Here is a 9,531-nt window from a genome sequence, read left to right on the forward strand (position 1 = left end):
GTGCATTTGGTACCGCCCAATTACGGGACCCTGCCTTGGTCAATGCTCGAGAGCAGGTTTCTGTTGTTGATGGGGTCCCACAAATGCCAGACGCAGACCAGAGGTTCCCTCACTTTGCGTTGAAGGGGGACTTACTGTATCGAGTGGCTGAGAGCCGAGGGGAAACTATAGAGCAGTTGCTGGTTCCCCAACCGTATAGGCGGATGCTCCTCGATCTAGCCCACAATGATGCACTGGGAGGACACCTGGGGCCCGAGAAAACAGAGGCCAGGATAAACGACCGGTTTTACTGGCCAGGGTTGAAGGCCGAGGTTAAAAGATACTGTGCGTCTTGTCCCATTTGCCAGTTAACCGCCCCAGTGCCACACTATAGAAACCCTCTGGTGCCCTTGCCGATTATCGAAGTCCCGTTTGAACGGATCGCTATGGATCTGGTGGGACCCCTGGTAAAGTCGGCACGGGGCCACCAATACATATTGGTCATCCTAGATTACGCAACTAGGTATCCAGAAGCTGTCCCTTTGAGGAAAACCTCCTTTAAGGCCATCGCCAGGGAGTTGTTTCAAATGTTCTCACGAACTGGGTTCCCCAAAGAGATCCTGACAGACCAGGGTACCCCGTTTATGTCAAAGGTAATGGCGGACTTGTGCAAATTGTTTCAAATTAAGCAGTTGCGGACGTCTGTCTACCACCCACAGACCGATGGCCTAGTCAAAAGATTCAATAAAACCCTAAAATCCATGTTGAAAAGAGTAGTCCAGAAAGATGGGAAGGATTGGGATATGTTACTCCCTGCCCTGTTATTTGCTATCCTGGAGGTCCCGCAAGCATCCACAGGTTTTTCGCCATTTGAGTTAGTGTATGGTCGAAGGCCCCGGGGGTTACTCGACCTGGTAAAAGAAACGTGGGAAAGTGAATCCTCACCACACAAAACGGTGGTAGAGCATATCTCTCAAATGCGAGAGAGGGTGGCTAAGGTGATGCCACTGGTGAAGGAGCACATGCAGAAGGCCCAGGATGCCCAAAGGAGAGTATATAACAGGTCGGCTAAAATTAGACAGTTCCAAATAGGAGACCGGGTGGCTGTTCTAATACCCACGGTAGAGAGCAAATTCTTGGCCAAATGGCAGGGCCCATTTGAGGTAGTAGAGAAAGTCGGTGAGGTAGATTACAAGGTACACCAGCCGGGGAAAAGAAAACCCTACCAGATCTACCACATCAATTTGTTGAAACCCTGGAGAGACAGAGAACAAGTGTCCGCGGTAGTAGGGGTACAGTCAGGGGACCATGCAGGGATCGACTTGGTGCAGGTTGCTGCTACCCTGACTAGACCTCAAACCCAGCAAACAAAAGAGTTTCTACAAAAAAATAGAGATATGTTTTCAGAGTTGCCCGGTCGCACCAATGGCATCGAGCATGACATTGTGACCGAGCCCAATGTAAAAGTCAGGTTAAAGCCTTACCGTATCCCAGAAGCTCATAGGGTGGCAGTGTCCGAAGAGATTAAAAGAATGTTCGAGCTTGGAGTCATTGAAGAGTCGCAGAGCGAATGGTCAAGTCCAATTGTGTTGGTACCCAAGCCCAACGGCACCCTCCGCTTCTGCAACGACTTCAGAAAGCTTAATGAAGTCTCCAAATTTGACGCATATCCCATGCCACGAGTAGATGAGCTAATTGAAAGGTTGGGGCCTGCCAGGTACATTACCACGCTAGACCTCACAAAAGGGTACTGGCAGATTCCCCTGACTAAGGAAGCCAGGGAGAAGACAGCCTTCTCTACCCCAGAAGGCCACTTCCAATATAAGAGGATGCCATTTGGTCTACACTCAGCCCCGGCCACGTTCCAAAGGGCCATGGACAAAACTCTGCGTCCACACCAACGGTACGCTTCTGTCTACCTAGATGACATAGTCTTCTTCAGAACTGATTGGGAGTCCCACCTTCCCCGGGTTCAGGCAGTCGTAGACTCCTTAAGAAGAGCAGGGTTCACCATCAACCCCGAGAAGTGTGCCATTGGGATGGAGGAAGTAAAATACCTAGGGTATATTGTGGGTAGAGGGCTGGTGAAGCCCCAAATGAGTAAGGTGGAGGCCATACAGGACTGGCCCCGTCCCCTAACCAAGAAGCAGGTCAGAGCGTTTTTGGGCATAGTTGGCTATTATAGGAGGTTTGTCCCCAACTTTGCCACTGTTGCTGCACCACTGACCGACCTGACCAGAGGCAGAAAGTCAGTGATGATAAAGTGGAACGCCGAGGCCGAGACGGCTTTTCAAAAGCTTAAGACAGCTTTGTGCCAAGATCCGGTGCTTGTAGCTCCAGATTTTACAAAAGATTTTGTAGTACAGACAGATGCTTCAAGCGAAGGGTTGGGAGCGGTCCTGTCTCAGGAAATCAATGGGGAGGAGCACCCTGTGGTCTTTCTTAGTAGGAAGCTGACGGCAGCTGAAAGAAACTATGCGGTGGTGGAGCGGGAGTGTCTGGCCATCAAGTGGGCTCTAGACTCCCTGCGATATTTCCTCCTGGGCAGAAAGTTCCGCTTGGTGTCAGACCATGCTCCGCTTACCTGGATGAGACAGAATAAACACACCAATGCCAGGGTAACAAGGTGGTTCCTTTCTCTCCAGGAGTTCAATTTCATGGTAGAGCACAGACCCGGGAGACAGCATCAGAATGCCGATGCCCTCTCCCGAGTCCATTGTATGGTGTCTACTGTTGCCTCCAACACCTCCGCGTTGAGGCAGAGGGGGGGGATATGTACAGGACACCGGGGGTGGGTCCTGGACGGGTGCTATACGGCACCACTGTTTGGACTATGGTCCATTTAAATAGAGGTAGAAGGTTCAGGGGGTCACCCAAAAGTGGGTAAAAAGTTTCAGGCAGGCGCTAATTCAGAGAGGACTGGCTCGCAGTCTTCTCTATCTTAATAAAGTAGTTTGGGGCCTGGAATTTTGGAGGCTCCAAAGTGTTATTTGGGTGGGATGGAGCCTCCACTCCTAAACCCTGGAAGCCAGCGCACAAGGGGTTAAAATCTCACAGACAACCACCCATTAAAGCAGGAAGTGATGCTGGAGGGAGTGAGTGAGTTGGGAGAGTGCACCTGTGAGGACAAGATGGAAGTCTGCTAGCTGCTCAGAGAGGACCTTTGAGTAGTTTGGAAGTGAAGCTGTGTCTGCAGGGAAGGTCTGGAGGACTTCTTACTAAAAACGTATGTGCCTTTCTTTTGGTTGTTTTTCTGAAGAAAGACTTTTTCCTAATTTATGCTGGAAACAAGCAGGACTTTTGTTGTGACGTTTTGGATGCTGAAGAAAAGCTTTATTTTGTTTTGTTTGGTCACCAATAAAGACCCTTTGCTTTACTGACACGGTTTTACGCACTTGTCTCGCGGAGCTTAAAGACCCCCAAAGTTTACAATTTTTTTTTTTTTTATTGTATTTCTTGATTTAATAAAATTACATTGTTTACATTTCAATTGTACTTTATTACTGAATCTTATTAGTACCGCAATAGTCCAAACGGCCCACCCCTTCTTGGGTCTCTGGTTTGGGGACCTTAGACCCAACTTTTTCTACATTAAAATGTCATGATGATGGTACCTTTTATATTATGTCTATATATTATCACTTTAGAGGCTATACTTTAAATCAGGAGCCGTGTAGAGCTGACTGCGCAGGCGCCGTATAGAGCTTCTTCATGTTCGGCTTCTTTCGGAAACGGAGAAGTACCTGGAAGCCAGATTGGAAATATAGATTATACGGTATGTACAGCGTAAAAAAATAAAATAAAAAAAATGCGGACTGTACATGTTAGAAGTATAAAGAAGTTGGTCTAATATAGATGTTATTTGGGTGAACCTCTGCTTTAATACTGGGCACTTTCACCCCCTTACTAACCAATGTTCAGCTTTCAGAGCTCTCAGGCCCCGTACACACGTCCGAGGAACTCGACGTGCCAAACACATCGAGTTCCTCGTCGAGTTCAGTGTTGAAGCCGCCGAGGACTCATTGAACAACGAGGAAACAACGAGGAAATAGAGAACATGTTCTCTATTCGGCTCGACGAGTTCCTCGTCGGCTTCCTCGCTGAAAAGTGTACACACGACCGAGTTTCTCGGCAGAATCCAGCTCCGATCGAGTTTCTGGCTGAATTCTGCCGAGAAACTCAGTCGTGTGTACGGGGCCTTACACGTTGAATGAGAATTACTCATGCAACACTGTACCCAAATAAAATCTTTATCATTTTGTTAACACAAATAGAGCTTTCTCTTGGTAGTATTTAATCAACACTGGAATTTTTATTTTTTTTCGCTACAAATAAAAGAGGACCGAAAATAAGTAATTTTTCTTCATAAATTTTGACCAACATTTATACTGCTACATTTCTTTGGTAAAAATAACCCAAATCATTGTACTGTATATTATTTGGTCTGTGTGAAAGTTTTAAGCTTCATTTCCATGGACGTTTTTGGACGTTTTTACAGCCACTTTTCTGAGCTCTCCATGTTAGTCTATGGCCTCATGCCCACCATGACGTTTTTTGAGCTGGTAGATGGCTGAGCCGTTTTTAAGCTGCAAAAAAAAACCAGGACCAGTGCGTTCTGAAGCTCCAGCCTTAGAGCTGTAAAAACGCCAGACATTAAACGCGCAAAAACGCTACCGCGGCGTTTTTGAGCTTCAGCTAAAAAAAAAAAAACATGGACAGGCGTTTTTAAGCTGTAAAAAAGGCTAAAAAAAATGGCTGTAAAAACGTCCATGGAAATGAAGCCTTAGGCCTGGATTCAGAAAGGAGATACGACGGCGTATCTCCGGATACGCCGTCGTATCTCTAAGTGTGCGACGTCGTATCTATGCGACTGATTCATAGATCCGACCGGCGTAAGTGTCTTACACCGTCGTATCTTAGGCTGCATATTTACGCTGGCCGATAGGTGGCGCTTCCGTATATTTACGTGAGGAATATGCTAATTAGGTAGATACGCCGATTCAGAAACGTACGTCCGCCCGGCACGTCGTTTACGTTAGGCTTTTTCCGGCTAAAGTTACCCCTGCTATATGAGGCGTACACAATGTTAAGTATGGACGTCGTTCCCGTGTCGAGTTTTGCAAATTTTACATCGTTTGCGTAAGTCGTTCGCGAATAGGGCTGTACGTAAGTTACGTTGACGTCTAAAGCAATGGCGATTTGCGGTGTCATTTCGAGCATGCGCACTGGGATTCTTTCACGAACGGCACATGCGCTGTTCGTAAAAAAACGTAAAATACGCGGGGTCACCATTCATTTAAATAAAACACGCCCACATCATCCCCATTTGAATTAGGCGGGCTTACGCCGGACAACATACGTTACGCCGCCGTAACTTAGGGCGCAAGTTCTTTCTGAATGCTGAACTTGCGCCCTAATTTACGGCGGCGTAACGTATCTGAGATACATTACGCCCGCAGAAAGATACGCTAATCTTTCTGAATCCGGGCCTTAGGCCTCGTACGGACGAGGGGACATGTCCGATGAAAACGGTCTGCGGACCGTTTTCATCGGACATGTCCGCTCGGAGATTTCGGTCTGATGGTTGTACACACCATCAAACCAAAATCACCGCGGACAGCGAACGCGTTGACGTGGCCGCGCCGTCGCCGCGACGATGACACGGCGACGTGCGCGACCCTGGAAGGTCAATGCTTCCACGCATGCATCGAATCACTTTAACGAATGCGAGGGCTTTCGGCCGAGCGGACATGTCCGGTGATTCGTACAGACGACCGAACATGTCCGACGGACAGGCTTCCAGAGGACATGTTTCTTAGCATGCTAAGAAACATTCATCCGCTGGAAACCTGTCCGCTCGGCCGGGAATCCGGTCCGGTCGTCTGTACGCGGACCAGTTTCAGCAAACATGTTCGGTCGTGTGTACGAGGCCTTAGAGTCTACAAGCTATGGTACCAATCATTGAAAATGGATCACACCTGATGTACTGACGGCCCATCTCATTTCATGAGGCCTTAACATGTCAAAACAGTGCAAATACCCCCCAAATGACCCTTTTTGGAAAGTAGAAAGTCCAAGGTATTTAGTTAGAGGCATGACAAGTTTTTTGAAATTGTAATTTTTTTCCCCACAATTCTTTGGAAAATGAAGAAATACATATTTTTTCACAAAAATTTCATATTAACAAGTTCTTTCTTACACACGGCATAGGCATACTTGCAACTAAACCCCAAAATACATTCTGCTACTCGTCCCGAGTATGGCGATACCACGTGTGAGAATTTTTTACAGCCTGGCCACAAAGAGAAACGCAACATCTAAGAAACACCTCCAGGCATTATCCACTTTAAGATCAGACCTTATTCCGACACTTTTTGTTTAAAAGTGAAAATCTGTATTTTGTAGACAGAGGAAGTTATGGTAGCTTTGTGGACTCAGCTCTATTTCAACATTCTCAGTTTGTATGGCAGCTACAAAATAGTCTTCTAGATTGGTCCGACAACCGACCGTCCAACACTGATTCTCGCTCCTTGCCATATATTTTTGTGGCTGATGATGGTGTTGATTTCCTGACACAGCATGACAGCATATACATATGGGTAGGCTCCACCTCCTGCTCTATCACAGGACCGGTTATATTATAAAAGTAGGTCTTCTCCCTGCCTGCAGTATTCTCTTTTTTTCCCTCACTGCTACAGCCGGTTATGCTGCTGCTGAAAGCGGAATCTTTATTTTCCCTCACCTTGCCGGACGCTTATGGCCAAGCCGCACAGGTTCAAGCCTCTCCTGTGACGAAGCTCCTTGCTGTACAGGCAGACATGAACGCCTATATGGGGGAGACCTCCCCCCTCAGGATCCAGGAAGTATGGGGGTGAGGGCATCTGGTCTCTAGGGACTGCTACTTTATCATGACGCCATGGATGGACATTCATTGGACTTTCTGTTTGGACATGAAGCATGCAGGTGGTAAGGCACCACATGGTGCACAATTTCATTCAGTTACTGCTGCAAGTATGTGGTTAAGCTTGCATTTCTGAAGGGTTGTGGTTGTGTCTGCAATACTGCTAATAATGATAGCAGGTGTGCTGTGCTGAGCTGAAGCCTTCCTATTAACTGAACAAGCCTGGCCCTACAGTCTTATTATTTTCTGCTGGTATGCTGTTAGTTTGCATTTCTGAAAAGCATGTGTAGCGGGGTATCACCCTTTTTGATGTGATATAAAAGACTACCGTTGCTGATCATGAAGGATCTCAGCTCCCTCCTGTGGCCGAGATGAATTAGAGACACCTGTTGTTTACATTTTTGTTCTGGTACCGCAGAGAATGCTGGGGAATTGAGTATAGGGAGAGAAGAGACTCCATTTGCCCTGACCTGTAATGGACTACATTACCCAGAGAGCAGCTGTACAACCCCAGGATGCTTTGTCTTCCGCGCAGCCTGCTGAGGGAGATAATTTAAGGGAGAGGACGTGTTTGGCGCGCTCTCTCTGGACCGCCTCTTCAACCCAGGAGGACACTGTCAGAAGTGTCTCCACGGTGAGTAGGGCGCAGCTGAGGCCTACATACGCCCGGGCGGAGCGCCTTTGAGAAGGAGAGACGGAACCTCAGACGGAGCGATCGGACGGGCTTCCAGTATCCCTGTGACCTGTTTGAGAACCGGAGGCTGCCATCTAGCAGGACTGTGACCGAAGATCATGGACGGAGCACCACAGAAGGACAAGGCCTGAATCGGTTGGGTGAGATGGGCACCTGCCCAAGTGTACTGACTGTCTTGCAGTAGGGCGGATTGTTGACATTCATCAATTGTGGTTCGACTGTTCAGGAAGTTTTCATCAGATACAATTTTTTTCTCTCTCTCTTCCCTTTGGATTACAAATTGTTTTTTTTTTCCTTCTTTGCGCGCCAACGCATGCCAACGCATACGTGCAAGAACTGTTAAAATAAACTATATTGAGGTTTGGTCTGGCCCGCCAAACCACATTGGTTAGCTATATTACTCAAAGACTACCTATTTAGTGTTGCATATTGTTGATATTCATTTTTATACTCGTTGATCGAGTAATTGGTTCTATTACATTGTGCAGTACTGTAGAGAGACAGAGAGCTGGATGAGGCTTGGCAAGGTGGTGCTTCAATGTGGATATCTTGTTTAGGGAATCCCCTTGCTGTGTGCTTGCACAGGTCTGTATGATATTATAGTTTAGCTTACACCTATGTGTTACTATTGTTACTGATTCTGCAGGGCTCTGCAGATAGTTTGTCACTGTTTTACCTTTGTTCCTTTGTTTTATCTTACAAGTAAAGTATATAGGCATAGGGCGTGGTCACCGGGTGATGCCACCCTGCGACCCCAACCTTTGTGACATCACATTCCCGGGCCATGATGGGAATGTGATGTCACAGAGGTTGGGGTCGCAGGGTGGCATCACCCGGTGACCACGCCCTATGCCTATATAAGTCGATGCGGTCCGCTCAGATGCCATAACAGCGGGAGAGCTCGTTGTGTCAACATCGAATGGAACAGAAGAAGGAAGAAGATATCGGAGAGAAGCCCTGGGCCCCGCGAAGGAGACAGGCAGAAGAGGGAACAGAGAAGAAAGCGGAGAGAAGCCCTGGGCCCCTCGGAGGAGACAGGCAGAAGAGGGAACAGAGAAGAAAGCGGAGAGAAGCCCTGGGCCCCGCGGAGGAGACAGGCAGAAGAGGGAACAGAGAAGACAGTGGAAAGAAGCCCACCCCCCAGGCACTAAACGGTGAAGCCCGGCAGAAGACCCCCAAGCTGACTAATAAATTATTTTAAAAATCTGTGTGGTGTGGTTTTTTTTCACTTTACATTTTTCCCCCAGGTGAATGGGTAGGGGTACGATTTACCCCACACTCATTCACATACAGTGGGGGGCTGGCATCTGGGAGCCACCTTATTAAAGGGGGCTCCCAGATTCTGATAAGCCAAATTAAATTAAATTGTCGCTCTATTTTTGTTTATAGCGCAAAAAATAAAAAGGTGATCAAATACCACAAAAAAGAAGCTCTAGTTGTGGGAAAAAAAGGATGTCAATTTGGGTTGGGAGCCACGTCGCACGACCGCGCAATTGTCAGTTAAAACGACGCAGTGCCGAATCGCAAAAAGTGGCCCGGTCATTGACCAGCAAGTGGTTAAAAAATAACAAAACAATAAAGTTAGCCCAATTTTTTGTGATAATGTGAAAGATGATGTTACACTGAGTAAATAGATACCTAACTTGACACGCTTTAATATTGCACACACTCATGGAGTGGCGCCAAACTTCAGGACTTTAAAATCTCCATAGGCGACACTTGTTTTTTTTTTTACAGGTTACCAGTTTAGAGTTACAGAGGAGGTCTAGTGCTAAAAGTATTGCTCTCGCTCTAACGCACGCGTCAATACCTCACATGTGTGGTTTGAACGGCGTTTACATATGTGGGCGGGACTTACATGCGTGTTTGCTTCTGAGTACGAGCTACTAGGGACAGGGGCGTTTTAATTATTATTATTATTTTTTTACGTAATAATTCAATAAGACACAAATTGTCC

Source organism: Rana temporaria, chromosome 1 (assembly GCF_905171775.1).
Source record: "Rana temporaria chromosome 1, aRanTem1.1, whole genome shotgun sequence".
NCBI classification, from domain to species: domain Eukaryota; kingdom Metazoa; phylum Chordata; class Amphibia; order Anura; family Ranidae; genus Rana; species Rana temporaria.